General features: G+C 46.7%; 1 protein-coding gene across 7 annotated transcripts in view; it reads left to right on the top strand.

Annotated features, from left to right (window-relative positions):
- The window catches only part of NFIX (nuclear factor I X), a 247,857-nt gene that overhangs the window by 179,146 nt on the left and 50,103 nt on the right, over window positions 1-18,608 (top strand). The window lies entirely within an intron of this gene.

Here is an 18,608-nt window from a genome sequence, read left to right as displayed (position 1 = left end):
TTAAACTGAACCGAGGTCAGGAATGAATTAAGATTTGGGGTATAACAGCAGGAAGGTTTGGGGGGGAGAAAATTCTTGGTCCAGCACGTGTGAGTGGCAAAGCTGCATTTTCAAGGTTCTGTAAAGAAGAAACGCAAAAAGAAAATCTTAATTCTGTTAAGCCGTTCTGTTGCTTTGCAAAATGGGAGTCTCGAATCACCAATTGGCACACTGAGGGAGTATGCTTAAGCAAGTCTACTCAGACGTATACCCCATGTTATTCAATGGGCCTTACTCCCAGAAAGCAGAAAGTATCCTTAGGATTGCAGCCCTACTGTTGAAATGGTTTTGAGGAAATGCCTTGGTTTCAGAACGCTGCCTCATTTTGCCCATCATAAGGTCTGGGGTCTTGGATCCATGCTAGGCACGTGTTGAGGAACTGACAGTCTTTAGTGTTGGGTAGAATTCTTTTGTGAGCCTAGGCAGATCATGAGAGGGAGGGCAGGAACATCAGTGCTCAGTTCTTGTGGCCTCTTCTTACACGCCCAGGATAATTGCCATCGTGGTCAGGTAGCAATTTTCCCCAGGCCAGTTTGGCTAAGGATCCTGATGTTGTTTTGCCACACACTGTGTGTGTGTGTGCACGTGTGCAGTGGGTTAGACTAGGTGACCCTAGAGTTCCCTTCCAAACCTATGATTCTATGATTCTTTTTAAATTGATTTTTGTATATGAAAAGTTAGACAAATAATTAAAATGTGACTTAATAAATATGGCTTAATAAATTACAAAGAGAATGACAATTATACCTTTGCCCATCTCTTTATCTAATTATCTTCCTATCTTATTTTGTTCCCGGGAGTTTGCAAACATAGGCACCTTTTGTCTTCTACTTCTCAGTCAAACTCACCACATTTAGTTGATTTAACAATCTTAGGTGAGTCTACTGAGAAGTAAGTCCCATTCAGTGGAGCTTACTCCCAGGAAAGTGCTCTGAGGATCGCAGCCTACTGCTTTCCATACTTCGTTAATTTATAGTTGTGTATTTAAATTCGTAATTTTTTTCCCCGTCCGTTTTGGGACGTGGTCAGTTTCTACAGGGAATACCTTTGTCTTCCTGTGGAGTGTCTAACATCCACACTAGTTTTTGCATCCTTGGGAATTCTTTGGGGCTTATTCGGGGAGCAAGAATCTAGTTTCTTGCCTCTTCTAAAAGCTCACCTCATGCTTATGCCTTCAGAGGAATCCTTTCAGAACTCCTTCGGCAAAAGGTACATAAGAATTGCCACAGTGGCAGTCAAGCCACTTGAGTAGAGCGTACTGGAGTCCTGTGTGGTGTGGTGCAGTGGCCTTCGACCCCTGAGTCACAGAAGTCTGCCTACTGGACTGCAAGCCAGAGTGGCCATTTTTGCTGAGTTTCAGAAATGCTTGCACCGGGTATGCATGCTTTAGAGAGCATGGGTACCGTGCCCCTCTTTGCAGTAGCAGAATAGTGAGGTGGGGGGAGAGGATTCCTCCTTAACATCCTCTGATTCAGAGTCTCTCTACCCAAGATGCCTCAGCACATGATCATCAAGTGTAGGGAGAGGCAATGTTAGCCAGGAAGCATAGTTTAAAAACACAGAGCCAGAAGAGATCGCTCTTCAGACGGCTTGTTAATTTCATCTTTGCGTCCCAGAAGGCTCTGTCAATTTAATCTCTCCAATCTAAAACTGTGTGGGATCACAACTGGGCCGATTCCAGATGACTAACCTTAAGGCGCTTCATGCCACCCTCTTCCGGATCGCGACGGGGAAAATGTGAAATACCACGTTTCCTCGCGCGTGTTTTGCGCGTTGTCGCGCAAAACTCGCGCGAGGAAACGCGATATTTCGCATTTTCCCCGTCGTGATCCGGAAGAGGGCGGCGTGAAGTGCTTTAAGGTTAGTCATCTGGAATCGGCCCTGGAGGGCAGCGAGGAATAGAAACGGGCTGGGGCTGCCTTCCAGAGCCGAGCTTGGACCTGGAGAGGTTCTAATGAGCTGAAGTTTCCCTTCTAGCATTTCACAGCCCCTTCACACAGCTCCAGTGTGTAGCAAAGCCTTTGCACTGCCACCAGCTCTGTCTTTTTAAACTACCCTTCCCGGATAACATTGCATCCCCCAATAGGTGTCCTTCACATGTCAGATGTCTCGTGTAGAGAGACTGTCAGACCCTTTCCCTCCTTGTGAAATCTCATCCCTGCCTTCACTCTCTTGCCTCACCCCCAACCGTTGTCCTCCAATGCTCTAACTGTACCTGCTGCATGGAGCCCTGCTCCATACCTTTAAGTATGTACGTTCGGCTCTTCCTCTTCCTGTCACGTTACTCAGCTGTCAAGACTCTGTCGCTGCATGACTTCTGGTCATCGGCTTGCAGCTCAGTGAGTCCCACGTTGTTCCTCGGTCAAAGTTCAGCAATCACGACTCTACACGCCGGTTTGCATTCAGCCATCTCTGCATGGAAGGCGCACAGAATCCCCCCCCCCGCCCTTTCCCTCTGTTCTTGCAGCCCCTTTGAATCCACAGAAGAATCTTCTGTAGGGTCACACGAGCCGCCTGGAGGAATTGCAATGGGTGGGGTGGGGCTGGAGTTAGGAGAGAGAAAAGGATGAAATGCCCTCTGCTCTTGTGGGAGCGAAGAGGAGCAATTTCACCCACCTTGCCCTTCCTCCTTCCGGCTTGCTGATCCACACAGCTCTTCCTCTGTGTAGTCCCCACAACTCAGAAACACAAAATAACAGCAATGGCCTCCCCCTCCCCCTTTTCCACGGCCTCCACACGCTCTCCCAGGTGGGAACTGAACTCATAAAGGCCCTGTGTTGAGCACTAGAATGACGTCTCACTTCCTGAAAAGAGGGGATACAGAGATGAGCATCTCAAGGGACAGGGAAGTGCACATGACAGAAGAGACTGCAGCAGATACGCTGCTGTAGCACAGCGGTCAAGGGGTTCGGCTGCAAATCAGCACTCTACTGGTTCGAATCCCACTACTGCCATGAGCTCAGTAGGTGGCCTCGGGTGAACCGCTCCTCTCAGCCCCAGCTGTATTGTGGGGACAATAATGGCACTAACTTGTTCACCACTCTGGGGGAGGCACTAATGTGTCGAGAACAGCGGTATATAAGCGCGGTTATGATGATGATGTCCACCCTGTTCAGTGTTTGAGAACAATAATCAGAGCTGTGGTTTGGGCTCTGGAGTGTATTGGAAGCCTTTGCAAGCCTTGACTTTGCTGTTTGCTGCCTTAGGTTGTTTTGCACCTTGCTTGTTGTCGTGGGCTTATTTCACCTGATGCCGTCCCCCTTCTGCACCTTGCCAGGGTACTGGATCCAGTGGCGTTCCACTCTGCAGTTCTGATTTATTGACTGCCCAACTCACAGAGTGCTGTTTGTTATGACCAGAGAGCGAGGAAGCTGCAGCTCCGGCAAACAGGACAGGACATTCCTACAGAGCCCGGCAGGAGTCATAAATCCAGGGCTATAAGTGTCTGTGAGAGAAAATACACCCATCGCAAACACCCCATCAATCTTGGTTTTATGGGCAATGCAGCCCCTCCTGGCTCTATAGGAACCTGCCCTGTGCATTGCCTGGGTTCCTCTGTGAATCAGTGTGTAGATGTGTTACATGTAAATAAAGCATGCCGGAGACGATGCCCTCGGTCCCTGGCTGCACGTTGCTAAGCTGAAAACCTATATATGCGTAGAACTGTCAACTTACAGAAAAGAAATAGACTTTTTTTTTTCAAGGGGAGCTACAATCGTTCGGGCTTCTCCCCCATCGTTCCACATTAATTCTGAAAATGACTCTTGGCGCCAAACTGCATGTGATTTAGGAGATTCATGATCACGTGGTTTTGACACTTTAATTTTACTTTAAAGCCTCTGAATTGGATTGGAGCGGGGTGGGGGGCTGGGGAATAGCACAACTACTTTCCCCACAACTTTTTCATGATCTCATTTTCGAGTGCACGGTCAGGTATCTGTAGTTTTTCCATTGCTCAATCAGGTATCTGTATTTTTCCCGCTGCAGTACTAATAGCTTTGTGAAGGATTTAAATTGGGAAAACAATGTGGGGACTGGGAGGGTTAAACATCCCCCCCCTCCAGAGCCGCCATTTCAATCCGGCTTCAAACCTGCCCTCTCCAACCTGATTTTCAGGAAAATGAAAAATGTTGGGAGATCCAGGCACATTATGTTTGGCTTGGCTCTTTGCCAAACCAAATAGTTTTCCCGATTACAAGTCATGGCATTGGAAGGAGCTGGCCTACACCGTCCTGTTTGCAAGGCCCTTCCTCCATCCTCATACACGTAGCTATCAAAGCCTGGATGCTGATGGTGAGAGTGGAAAGAGTGCCGGGAAGGGGTCAGAGGGTTTTTCACCTTTCCCCTGAATCACACTTACAACAGCCCAGTTTGGGTGGTGTGTTTTTAGCATTGTTGTTGCTGGTGACAAGGACAACCATACTGCTGATGGTTAGAAAAACAACACCCCTAGGTTTGTCGCAGGTGGTGGGCTAAGGCTGTGAGTGAGTTGTTCACCAAAGGCCCCCTAATGATTCACAGCCCAGTTTTCAGCCAGCGAATTCCTTACAAATCTTAGAAGACACAAGTTGCATATTATGGAAAGATGTCACTCTTTGGTATCCTGGGACTGCAAGAAATGTTGGTGTGCTGATAGCAGCCAACAAAGCAGGAGAGGGCAGGAAATGCACCCACGGGGCTATCTTGTCGAGAGTTTCAGCTGCACTTTGCTGGGGAGATGCACACGGTGAGTATTTCTCCGTGGTGCAGTTTGGACTCTTGACTGCTGCGCATGCTAGTTCTGTCTGTGCAAGCATTTGGTGTCCATGTGTCCTACAGAGAATATTCCCAGCTGTTTTCTTTTTCCTTATATGCAAGTGCAAAACCCAATAATTGGTTTGGAGAAAATTCTGCGTGTCTTTCTCAGCAATTGGGCCCAAAGAAGATGAGTGAACTCAGGGACAAAGTGGTCACCAGTTTGTACAGGACAAGCCTGCTACCTAGCCAGGGACACCCTGAGGTTGTAGCATAGGGGCAGGTACTCCTGGTGGAAGTCTAGATTGGCAGGGCAATGGGACAGAACCAGAGAGCCCCCAGAGCAAGTGTCTGGCTTCGCACCAGGCATCTGGGATGTGGGTATCTAGGATAAGGGTAGGTGAAGATGGGTAGCCGTGTTAGTCTGTCTGTAGCAGTAGAAAAGAGCAGGAGTCCAGTAGCACCTATAAGACTAACAAAATTTGTGGTAGAGTATGAGATTTCTGAGTCACAGCTCCCTTCTTCAGATCTAGATGGGTAGCCATGTTAGTCTGTAACAATAGAAAAGAGCAAGAGTCCAGTAGCACCGATAAGACTAACAACATCTGTGGTAAGGTAGGACCTTTCGTGAGTCACAACTCCCTTGGACTCGCATTCTAGCTGTATCTGAAGAAGTGAGCTGTGACTCGCGAAAGCTCATACCTTACCTCAAATTTTGTTAGTCTTATAGGTGCTACTGGACTTTTGTTCTTTTCAACTAGGATAAAAGTACGAGGGTTACACTGTACACGATAGCAGAAATAAAGGTTTAAGACTGTGTTGCATCCATATCTGTGCCAGGTTATTTTGGCTGACTACAACGAGGGTGTGATGAACCGACGCTCCTGTCCCTTGACACTGACTACCCTAATACCAGCGGAAGTCCTTGTCACAGCCAGTCTTGTAGGCCGCGCATGCTAGTTAGTGTGTTTGCAGTGGATGAAAGGAACAAAAGGCACATGGCTATTTTGGGAAGAGTGATGCTCGTTGGCTCGTGTGCGCATGAGGTGTGCCTGTGGCATCTGGCTGAATTGATCCAGCACAGAAACAGCAATGGGCCCCCATCTACAGGTCACTGTTGCAACGTTTCCATTCCGCTCAGGCCAGAAGGAGCAAACTCGGCAATGGAAAAGACATCAGGTTTTGCCTGTTCAAATAAAACTTTTCCAACTTTCCTAGACGGGATTGCCAAGATGCAGTCTGGAGATTCCCCCTTTAGTCTTAAATCTGCAGCTCTGTTGGGAGACCAGCCCCTGCCCGGTCCTGCTCCTGTCCACTGATTCTTCCCCTACAAAATGTAACAAGTGGTTCCAGGTGTTCCACATAGCAGTCCGGGGAACTGCAAGGCAAGAGGGAAAATGGGTAACAGAAGCTCCATCTGCTGAAGGAACAGAAGGAATTGCAGGGTCCGGCCGTTTTCACACTGCTTATCGGCCACAGAACATTGCACCAAGCTCTCGGAACGACAGCGTCTTCCTGGTGCGATTTCGCGCAAGTGCGCGAAATTGCACCAGGAAGACGCTTTCGTTCCAGGAGCTTGGCGCGATGTTCCATGGCTGGTAAGCAGTGTGAAAACGGCCTCGTCTAGAATCCCTTTTTCTCAGGGGCTCAAAAACAGAAGGGTAGCAGATGATGCTCCCACTTCCCTATGTTAATCAAATCCAGATTCTAGATACTACAAGAGGTAGTTCAAGAGAAGCTTCGCTTAACCTCGGCCACCATCAGCTGCCTCGACTGTTTCTTTTGAGAAAGCAGATTGTTGGAAATGTGAGAGTATTTAGGCCGACGCGATCTGCAGGCTTCACTTTTTCTCTCTGGGCTATGCCCTGGCACGCCTGTCTCCTACTGGCTGCCGCCTCTCCCCCATCTCTCACTTTGGGAAGCTGTTGCGGGAGAGGCCATTGAGGGTGGAGTGGCCAAGGTTGCCCCCGTCTGGCCCTGTGGGTTGGACAGAGAAGAGATTTGCCAGGCCTGTGAGGGACAGATAAACAATGTAATTGATCTATTTGCTTGTTCAGCTGCTGTCTCCTGATAAGAGGAAGGGTTTTTTGGTAGAGAAAAGCACATTTGAGGGCTTTTGGAGACCACAATCTTTGAGGAAAAGACTAGCGAGCTGGTCTGGGGACTCATGACATACACATACCCAACATTGGCAGATAGACACACCAGTGGATGAGGAGAGAATTGTCGTCCTCCAATGACAATAACCTATAGAGATGTTGGGGAGTTACTTATTTCACACTTGAGCTGGAATGGGTTATTCAGCAGCTCCAAGGCAAACCAGTCCCAGTAACTACCGCTAGCCAGGAAGAAGCAAGAGTCCAGTAGCACCTATAAAACTAACAAAATTTGTGGTAGGGTATGAGCTTTTGTGAGCCACAGCTCACTTCTTCAGATGTATCAGATGTATCTGAAGAAGCAAGTTGTGGCTCACGAAAGCTCATACCCTACTGCGAATTTTGTTAGTCTTATAGGTGCTACTGGACTCTTGCTGTTTTCTACTGCTACAGACAGACTGACACAGCTACCCATCTTGTTCTAGCCAAGAAGTTATTTTCTCTGTAAACTGCAAAGCTGGTCTTTTCCTGAAGCATTTCTGAAATAACCTGTAAATTCCCTAGAGGTCAAACAGCCGTGCTCCTATCTCTGACGTCAGTCTTTGTAGGACATAAATTAAAAAATGTGCATCAGTCCAGAAAGTGAGAGTTCTCTTTTTACTTCCTAGTGTCCAAATGGCTAAGGATATTCATGTCTAGCCTTGGGATGTAGGGTTGCCAGCTCTGGATTAGGAAATTCCTGGAGACTTCTGGGCGGGGGGGGGGGGGAGCCTAGGGAATGCACAGTTTGGGGAGGGGAGAGACCCCAGCTGGGTATAATTCCATAGAATCTACCTTCCAAGGCAGCCATTTTCTCCAGGGAACTGATCTCTATTGACAGGAGATCAATTGTAATTTTGGGAGATCTCCAGGCACCACCTGGAGGCTGGCAACCCGACTTGGGAGTTCAAGTGTTCCCCGAGAGAGTTGCTCAAGCTATAGTCCAAAGGGTTTTTTCTTGATAGCTACCTTCAGTTTAGAGAGGCCACTTGAGAAGATCACACTCGTAGTTGTGTGTCCATAGCTCTATAAAAGTGGTTGTTTGCATGCATGAACAGCTCTTCATTAGAGAAAGACCTTAACTAAATAGTACATATGCAAAGTGTGGGTGCCTTGACAGTGTTTCCTGCCAAAGGATATTTTCTTTGGCTGGATATTGTAGGAGAGTCGTGGCAGAATGGAACGGGAGACTGAGAAGAAACTGTCGGTATGGCTTAGAGTCTGCTTGGGAGTGGAGGAGATAATGCAGGTCATATCTCTTTCTTACTCTTACTCAGTAGAAAGAAATTAAGATAGGATGTCTGTGTGTTATGTGCTGTCAAGTCGCCTCTGACAGATGGCGACCCTATGAATGAAAGACCTCAAAAACATCCTATCATTAACAGACTTGCTCAGATCCTGCAAACTGGAGGATGTGGCTTCTTTGATTGAGTCAAGCCATCTCGTTTTAGGTCTTCCTCTTTTCCTACTGCTTTGTACTACCTGCCTTCCACTACCTGCCTTTCAGGTAGGTCATGAGGCGTCAGTATTGCATAGGGCCATACAAAGAGACAGTATACAGAACTGAACAAAGGCATTTGTCTTGCTCAAGTGTACAGAAAATAGGGAAGAAAAGATTCCAAGATTCTTCATGTCATGTATTATCTCATGTGAGAAACAGAGTTCAGAGATTTCAGATTCCCATAATATGCTACTTCCATTTACTATCTGACCTACATTTTAACCATCCACTGGCTTCCAGCTTTTTTTTTAACCTCTTGAAAATGGTCACATGGCTGGGGCAATCTAAACTCCCCTCTGTCCGGAGATCAGGGGGCAGGGCCACCAGCCATGTGACCATTTTTGCTGAGGGTGATTTAAACTTTAAAAAAACTCCCCCCTTGTTCCAGCTGCCCCAAAGTGATGTCATTGGTCCTGGGAGTGTGAGCGCACTTTGCTCACTTTGTGCGTACGCATGTGGTACCGGGGGCACCACCTCCCCCCAAGAGTTGCCCCCTGTGCTGGCAACCCACTGAGTTCCTCCACCTCTTTTCCCAGAAAAAAAGCCCTGCTATCCTTCCAGATCATGTGTCAAAGCTGGTGGTGGGTAGCACGTACCACTTATCAGGTAGGTTTCAGAAGATGAAACTAGGGACAGTGAAGTAGGATCGGTTAAGAGAGGTTGCTGACCCAAGATCATCTGGTGAGCTTGTTGGCTGACTGGGGACTTAACCCAGACCTCCCTGGTCATAGTTCAGCATTTTAACCTTCTTCTCCATGCTTATGGGAGTATTTCACAATAGCCAAAAATGCACTCATAGTATTTTTGTGTGTGTGATAAATATAAGCCCTTTCTGTGCTGTTCAATTAAACTGTTGTGAGGTGGGCAGCTGCCAGCTCTCCGCATTGCCATGTACATTTCTTCCATGACCACGAAACTCCATAAAAGAAACTATGGCATATATGCAGCAGAACTGATAATGGAAGAGCGCTTTGCCTGTTATCCTCCTCCAATCTTCTGCTCAGCTACTGCGACTTTGCTTTAAACTAGAAAGGAAAACAAAATCATGATTTATTAATTCTGAAGTAACTCCCAGTGCTTTTTCTCCCCCTCATAGTGTTTAAGAATTTATCTTCGATCTGTCCCCGGGCTAGGGAAAGCCACACTTCTCCGTCCGTTTGTCAGTTGCCTGCTGCCGGCATTGTGGGAGCGCTCCTAGCCGCCAGCACTAAAATGGCTGCCAAGATTTAAAATGGCTGCCAGCAGTTGCAAGGCCGAAAGGGAACCGTGTGCCTGAGCCAGCTTTGAAAGGGAAGGGAGAAAGAAGGGGGGAAAGAAAGAACTAACTCGGAAATAATTCCTTCGTGCTTCCACAGCTGTTGCAGAGTATGGAGCACATTTCCTGGCTTCCTTTTCCTTTGCTTTGGCGCCGACAGAGGTAAACTTACAGCGTTGTTGACATAGGTAACTGGAGTTCTGCAGATGGCCTCATGTGCCAAGTATGGACAGGAATGGGCAGGGCTGGTTAACTCTTTTGAGTTCTTACACAGAACGAGGATCGATGGTCCCATGGCCCACACTGGAGTGGCTGAGAAATCCGTGATAGCAAAACTGTTTGAGGGCATCTTTCCTCTTGCGTTTTAACTTCCCAAGTATTCTCCCCTTTCTGGGGAATGGTCAATAAACTGAAGTTGTCTTTCCACTCAGGAGAAATCGGTCCACGGTACAGACTGTAGACTCTGGCTTGGGGCCATGCAAATTTGAGTATCCATTTGAGAGAAATATGGCATATTTCTAGAGCTCATGGGATTCTTTCACATGCTAGTGATGGCCCGTAAGGTATTCAACAATGGCCCCTGAGTTTGCAGGCGGCAGTTTTCCCTGTATGTCTCTTGCGTAACCCCCGTGGCCATCATTCCCCTCTCTCCACCAGAGGGCTTTGAAAAACAATAAAACCGGGAATTGCTAGATCACTGTGTCAGAACCTTATAATGATCTATTGCCAGAATCTACTAGTTCTTCGCTTTCATTCTTTTAAAAAGCAAGTCTCTAGCCCTTTCCATTGCAGGATTATATCTCTGCAATGAAAAATGCAAGAGATTTTTCTGATTATATCTCTGCATTGAAAAAATGCAAGAGATTTTTCTGAGGAACCAGGGGTTCCTCAGAGGAACAGCATCAGGGGTTCCACAAGAAATTGTCCAAGAATTCAACATTTGTGCAAAAAATAAACAAGCCCCAATATCACACTAAAAGTAAACCTTATATTGGCTTTGGATGTCAATTTTTATTTTAATGTTTAAGTAAACTTTGATATTTTGATATTTGACAATAATTTAGCAGTAATTGAATTTAGATTCTGGCCTGTAAACATGTTCATAGATAGGGGTTCCCCCACAGAAGTAAGATTCTGAAACACTGTAGTAGATTATAGCAGTTTTTTTTTTATAACTATAGTTTTTTATAACCCTGAGCTGTTTCCACACTACTTGCCTTCTTCCGGAACGGGGTGCAACATCCCGAAAAAATTGCGGAAGATAGCGGCCATTTCCACATGGCTCCCCACTGCTCATAACAACCCAGAAGATCGCGCAAAAATGCGGAAGATCACGTTTTCTCGCGCGAGATTTGCGCGACATCACGTAACACCACACAAATCTCATACGAGAAAACGTGATCTTCCACGTTTTTTGCGCGATCTTCCGGGTTGTTGTGAGCAGCGGGGAGCCGTGTGGAAACGGCCAGCGTCTTCTCATGCGAATTTTGTGCGACGTTGCACAAAGCTCACGCGAGAAGACGCTATCTTCCACGGTTTTTTCGTGACGTTGTGCCCCGTTCCGGAAGGTGAGTAGTGTGGAAACGGCCCCTGTTGTAGTTTTTTTATAACCCTATAGCAATCTATCAATTGCATTTTTTTTAAAAAAAAGTTTGAGGTAAGGAAAATGGTGCCAGTGGGGTAGCATGTGTGAGAGAATGTTTACCCTCTTGTCCGCATGATGTGCAAAGGTTCTTCGACTGCAATCTTTCCACAAAGTTCATACCAAACCAGGGTTGGGGAAGAACGTGGCACACCTGGGAAAGTGGGATGAATACATGTAGATGCTCCCCAAAACAGGATTGCTGTCAGCGAGGCAAACCAAGAGCACATCATCCATGTGAAAGCAGTCTTGGTTGAGGATGTCCTTCAATCTCAGCTTCATGGGGTGGAGTTAATCCTACTGTTAACCAGCCTCACACCCTTTAAGAACGAACTCTGATTTGTTTTTGACATCTGAACAGAGTCCTTGATTGTTTACATGAGAGGTTTGATAAGATACCTTGAAAGGTAACTGGTCTGTGGTAAAGATCAAGCCATGTTAGCCATGTCAGTCTGTAGCAGTAGAAAAGAGTAAGAATCCAGTAGCACCTATAAGACTAACAAAATTTGTGGTATGGGAATGAGTTTTCGGGAGTCACAGGTCGCTTCTTCAGATACCATTTGTACCTCTGCAAGTTCCTTCACAAGGTTGATGGATTTCCATTCTGTATGGCTAAATGTGGTGCCTTCCATGGAGATAGATCACGATGGGTAGCCGTGTTAGTCTGTCTGTAGCAGTAGAAAAGAGCAAGAGTCCAGTAGCACCGATAAGACTAACAAAATTTGTGGTAGGGTATGAGCTTTAGTGAGTCACAGCTCACTTCTTCAGATGGGTTTGTGGTATTCACATCAATGTACACCTCAAAAATGTAATGCATCACAAGAGCATAAAGGGCTAGGAAGTGGTGTTGGTTCAGATATTTAAAAATATGTCAGAAAGCAGAGGAAAAGGCATTGTTGACCTCTCCTCTACAGATAGGTTACGAAGAACTTGGGTTTCAGCTATTGACAGATGGGAAATTTAACATTCGAGAGAGCTCCCTTGGAGCAGTTTAGCAATGGAATATGCTGTTTACAGAACAGTGTCTGAAGAAGTATCTAAAGAAGTGAGCTGTGAACCCCCCCCCCCCCACAAAGCTTACACCCTACCACAAATTTTGTTAAGTCTTATAGGTGCTACTGGACTCTTGCTCCTTTCTACTGCTACTGACAGACTAACATCTAGACCCATCTAGATCTAAAGAAGTGAGCTGTGACTCTCAAAAGCTCACACCCTACCACAAATTTTGTTAGTCTTATAGGTGCTACTGGACTCTTGCTCTTTTCTACTGGTCTGTGTTAAGACTTCCTTGTTTCAAAATGTCAAGCTTTTTCTCGCTTCTCTGAGCATTGACTGCACTTGGTTTTCCTAGATTCAAAGCATTTCAGTTATATCACTTTAAAAGTAAGTCAGCATTACTATTATCATCATCATCATATTGTACATGGTGTGTGTGTTGTGGGGGGAGCTTCCATAAGATCACTGAGGGCCAAGCTGCACGTGACGAATGACACTTGAACAGCAAGTGTATTTCTCCCTGTTCACTTGCCCTCCACTCAATCCACTTGCCGTTCAAGTGTCATTCGTCATGTGTAGCTTGGCCCTCAGACGTCCCCATTTTACAGCTCAGCCTCTGAGCCATTCTGTCAGGCCAGCTTGTCTGGCTGACTAAAAACCATCTGCCTTCGGGACTTGCCTTGGCCTGCTGTGTGCTTTCTCCGGAGCTCGGGATTTTCCCTGACAGGAAATGGCCAAGGTGGACAAACCCCCGTTCTGTTCTGTTTCCAGGATCCTTTGGGATCGGAGAGGCATTCGCTGATAAATGAAGCCTTCGGGGACAGCCATTCTTGAGCGATGAGAAGCACTTGAGTCATTGTGTGTCAGAGATGAGCAAGACACACACACAAAGAACTCTGTTACGGGGACCAAACACTGCGAGCCCTTAGGTGCAGGAAGGGAGCAGTGCCATGTGCTCTGAGGGAAGGTGCGCCACACACTGTCCCTGGCTCCTTCTCCCCCTTCACCCTCCAAAGACACCTTTGGAAACACAATGTCAGAATAAGAACACAATAATAATAACAACATTCGATTTATGTACCCCCTTCAGGACAACTTAACACCCACTCAGAGTGGTTTACAAAGTAGGTTATTATCATCCCCACAACAACAAACACGCTGCGAGGTGGGTGGGGCTGAGAGAGCACTGAGAGAGCTGTGACTAGCCCAAGGTCACCCAGCTGGCTTCAAGCGGAGGAGTGGGGAATCAAACCCAGTTCTCCAGATTAGAGTCCTGCTGCTCTTAACCACTACACCAAACTGGCTCTCAATAGAGTTGAAAATAGAGTTGAGGAGACCAGCAGGGCAACGCAGGTTGGGGCAAGGATGAATCTTCTATAAAACCAATGAAGCTGAAGGTTCGGGGCCTCTAATCCTGGAGGAACCCTGAAGCAACTTTTTTTTTTAATGAGTTAATTTTTCAACAAAATTGATGGAGTTTTTTTTAAGTGTTTGTTATTAAAATAAGGCTATTTTTAGTGACAGAGTCATAAGCCAATGTGTTGAAGTACTTAATACTGACTGTAGAATATGCTCTCTAATACCCATTTCTCATGACCTCCAAATGTCCCTGTAATAGGTCAAGTTTCAAAATTTTCTCAGGGGCTTGCAGCACCCGAACCCCCAGCTGTACGGACTCACTGAGCTCACCAGAATCTATGCATAGCCTACATTTGGGCAGCTGGATCCTTGAATCCTTCGTTGGAGCACCCCGTTCTCCGCCATTTGGGCCTTGAGGTCCTTGCAAGGGTAGCAAGGGCCTTTGGACCTTGTTGGTTGAGAAGAGGCCCCCATAACAGTTCAAGCTTCAGGGTCCCAAAAACGTAGGTCCACCACTGGGTTGGGGAGGGTCTCTCGATAGATCATCCTTGACGGTGGTGAGACTCAGCCAAGGAAGTGGTGCATGTGTGTACCTTGGCTTCTGTGCGTGCCGACCTCAGGGGAGGAGCAGGCGAGCCCTCGTGAAAGGCAGATATGGAGCAGTTGCTTGCTTTTTCCTCTCTCTCTTGCCTTTATGTCTTCCTTGTCAGCCAAAACATTTAAGAAGGCTTTCTGCCTTCAGAGCTGGTTTTCAGATCCTTGGCACCATCGGTCAGCTTGGGCACACTCACAATATGCTCTTCCCCTATGAGGTGGCTTCCAGGTTTAAGAGGATGCAATGCAGGGAGGGGGTCCCACTTACCAAGCAGAGCGAGGGGGGCATTCTTTGCAGCAAACAAGCCACTTTTTGACTCCTGCAATCGAAGAATCAGCACTCTGCTGGTTCGACTTCCACTCCTGCCATGAGCGCAGCAGGCGGCCTTGCCATTCCTCTCAGCCCCCCTCCCCACTGTGTGGGAATAATAATAACTAGAGATGGGCACGATCTGCATTACGATCCAAAAAAACCCACAATAATGGCGATCGCGTGATTGTGACTCAGCGGATCGTGATCGGCCACGGCCAACGATCCAGCGATCGGGAGGGGGGCTGGATCGTGTTCGGATCGGGAAGCCAGACACTCAGGCGCCAGTAATCTATTCCCGGGGCAACGGAGCCAGGGGAATGCCTGAGCTGTGTTTCCCCTCCTTCTGTCGCCTTGTAAACCCGAACGGAAGCCCAGCTTTCCTTGATCAGCAAGGCTTCCTTCCAACCACGGAGCAGCAAAGCAGTCACCAGTTGGGAGAAGACAGCCTGGGGAGGGAAGGGGAAGGGGGTGTTCTGTAGCCATGGGCACTCCAATCTCATCCCTGCAAACCCTCATAGGCAGCTCTGACGGCCAAACACAGACAGCCAAACACAAACACAGATGCCGCCGGCATCACCCACCGTTCTTTTCTCGCCAGCGTGCTCCTTTTTGGCCTGGCGGGCGGGCACATGGGGGGTGCTGCCGGTGAGCGGCTAGACCCCCTGCCCCCTGAGGGGAGGCGGCTCGTTGCCGTCTCCCTGTGCCTGCCGTGCCCGGGGGCCACCGCCAACACCCACCTTCCCACATAGTTGGGAATAGCAGCGCGCCCCGCTTTGGCCTCTACGATCCACGGATCGGGAACGGGAGATGATCGGTGTGGATCGTTTAGTTGGGATCGTCACCAGCGCCGATCCACAATCAGCTGGATCAGCAATTTTTTTGGATCGTGCCCATCTCTAATAATAACAGTGACTTTGATCACTGCTTTGAGTGAACTACTCAGGGAAGAGCAGTATATAAGCACATTATTATTGTTATTGTTATTATCTGTGCTGCTTTTTGCCCTGCCACTCTCTCAGCTGGAGGCCAGCTGGGAGAAACATCGGGGACTAGTTTTTCCATCAGTCATTAGCGGAACCGAAGTTCTTCATAACCTGTCTGTGGAGGAGAGGTCAACAATGTCTTTTCCTTTGCTTTCTGACATATTTTTAAAATATCTGAACCAACACAACTTCTGTACCCTTTATGATCTTTTGAGGCGTTACATATTTGACGTGTACATTTATGTGAATGTCACAAACCTATTTGGTAATGTGTATATTATGCAGGAATGCTCATCCAAGATACCAGATGCGCTGCAGCGTGTGGAATGGCCTCTGATGTCATTTCCTAGAAGCTTCTGTGACTTGGGGGGGGGCTATATCCACTCACTTCATGGCAGCAGCAAAAATGGGCGGGGGGGCTTGGTCAGTACACCCCAAAGGGCGGTAATAATAATAACTGCACTTATATACCGCTCTTCTAGATAGATTAGTGCCCCACCCAGAGCAGTGAACAAGTTAGTGTTATTATCCATGCAACGGTCACCTCCAGGCTAGACTACTGCAACTCACTCTATGCTGGGCTGCCCTTGGGCCTGACGCGGAAGTTACAGCTGGTCCAGAATGCAGCAGCACACGTCCTTACCGGAACGCCAATCCGAGCGCACATTCATCCTGTGCTGTGCCAGCTGCACTGGCTCCCAGTGGAGTTCCGGATCCGGTTCAAGGCGTTAACCTTGGTGTTTAAAGCCCTTCACAGACTGGGACCTACATACCTGTGGGACCGCCTCTTCCATTATGTCCCCTGCAGGGCATTGCACTCCGCAGACAAGCAACTCCTGGTGGTCCCTGGCCCGAGGGACATCCGTCTGGCCTCAACCAGGACCAGGGCTTTTTCTGCCCTGGCCCCAGCCTGGTGGAACGCTCTCCCGCTGGAGATCCGGGCCCTGCGGGACCTGTTACAGTTTTGCAGTGCCTGTAAAATGGAGATGTTCTGCCGGGCCTTTGGCTGAGTGCCGGCGGGTGTCCTCCTTCTTCCATCTAAGACCACCACTTCTTCTGGGGCTGCCCTCGGCCATCTGCTGTGCCCATATACAGACTCCCAATATTTGTTTAAATAGCCTGCTCCTGGACTATTTTAATGACTTTTAAAAAATTAGTGATTCTATGTTTTTGTGACTTTTAATGTATTTTTCAATGTTGTTAGCCACCCTGAGCCCATCTGTGGGGAGGGCGGGGTATAAATCGAATAAAATAAATAAATAATAAATAAAATAAAATTATTATCCCCATAATGCAGCTGGGGAGCTGGGGCTCAAAGGAGTGGCTTACCCAAGGCCACCTACTGAGCTCATGGCAGGAGCGGGATTTAAACCAGTAGAGTGCTGATTTGCAGCCAGACCACTTAACCACTGTGCTACAGTAGCTTTCCTCTTTGCTCTATTTAGATTGTAATGAAAAGACAACGGATAGCTTCTTGCTGCTTGTAAGTTGCCTTGGTAGAGAACATACTGGTAGAGATGGGGTATGAATAAATAAAGAAACGTGCCTTCTTCATTCAACTTTTTCCATTTGACTTCTAAAACATTAATAATCTTTTATGGGGTGGGAGTGGGGTTGTAGTTTGGGCCACGTCTGTTGGTCAGGTTGAATTCAGACAATGACATACCTGTCTGACTGGTATGGGGCTTTGTTTGGAGGGAGGGTCTAGAAATAAAAATTACGAATGTTGTCCCTTCCAGCTCTCGGATTCTGTCTTTGTCCAAAGAAAGCTGTTGCCATTAAGAGAGGTCCCATGTTCTGGGACAATACAAAAGTCTTGGTTGGAAAAGGGTTAGTTTAGGATCAGTTGAATAAGTAGCCCTGGACCCTGTCCAAAAGACCCTTTCTTTGAGTGGCAGAATAGAAAATGCCCTGTGGAAGACTGTCAAGAAGTCTATGGGGATGTCTAGGGAGGCAGAAAAAGATCAGTGTTGACCAGTGAAAGACTGTACAATTAACAACAATTTGGACTTCATTGAGACACATCTTGCCATTAACTGAGAAGGTTGGGTAGCTAGGAACCAATCCACTTGCTTATTTCTTATTCATTTCAAAGATTTCTATCCTTTCTCTTGGCCAAAGAATCTGACCTGAGGCATATCGTACGGACAAACTTGAAACACACTAACATTGCAAACAAAAATTCACGTTGCTAAAAACAGATTGTAGGCTTAAATATTCTTTTTTTCCCATAATACAAGTTAGCACCATGCTCAAACTGACAATTTGGTTACACATGTTTTAAATAAATAGCGCACAAGTCAGGTTACTCCACAATTTCTTCATCCAGGCACGACATGCCAGATGACAATTAGAACAGAAATAGTATCTGTTGAAAAAAGGTTGAAAAGAGAAGGAAAACTTTGTGTGTGGAAATATCAACGTGTGTACCCAAAAAAGCAACACTCCCCGCTCAATCTTTAGTTAAATATAAATATTAAAAACCAGGTACTAAATATCCATCAATTTTGGATACCGTAGTATATATATATTTTTTAAAAATTATACATGTAAGTGGAGGGCTATGACCAGGTACAGTAATTCATGGAATAAAATACATGTATACCAAAACCAAAAATATTTTGGCCACGAGGCCTTCCCCAGTGGTTAAAATTTGTACACTACACACCATATAATGTATTTGTTGAAATCACAACATGACTGACCAAAACCAACAGGATACAAGAAAAAATTATTAATGGAATGCGTAAATCTCAGTTTGTTGGCCTAACTTTTTAGGACCACCAGGGATAAATGTTTAGAAGATGGTTGTTAATGGTTCACATTTCTTTGTAAGTCAGATCGGGATAAATATGAGTCAGATGTTGTGTAAGGCCACTTTCAGGAACTCAAATGCATTTAGAGTTAGATTTGGATGACTTGAGTTGGATTTGGATGCATTGATAAGCTGGTAGTTTGAATTAAATAATGAATTGTTTCTTGTTAAAACAAACTTGGGTAAGCTCTCACACCACCCTCTTATTAAGAAGCGAACAGGAATTGATTTGTCCCTAAACT

This window comes from Eublepharis macularius, chromosome 19 (genome assembly GCF_028583425.1).
Source record: "Eublepharis macularius isolate TG4126 chromosome 19, MPM_Emac_v1.0, whole genome shotgun sequence".
Taxonomy (NCBI): domain Eukaryota; kingdom Metazoa; phylum Chordata; class Lepidosauria; order Squamata; family Eublepharidae; genus Eublepharis; species Eublepharis macularius.
The sequence above is the reverse complement of the archived record's forward strand: the minus strand, read 5'-3'. Positions and strand labels throughout refer to the sequence as shown.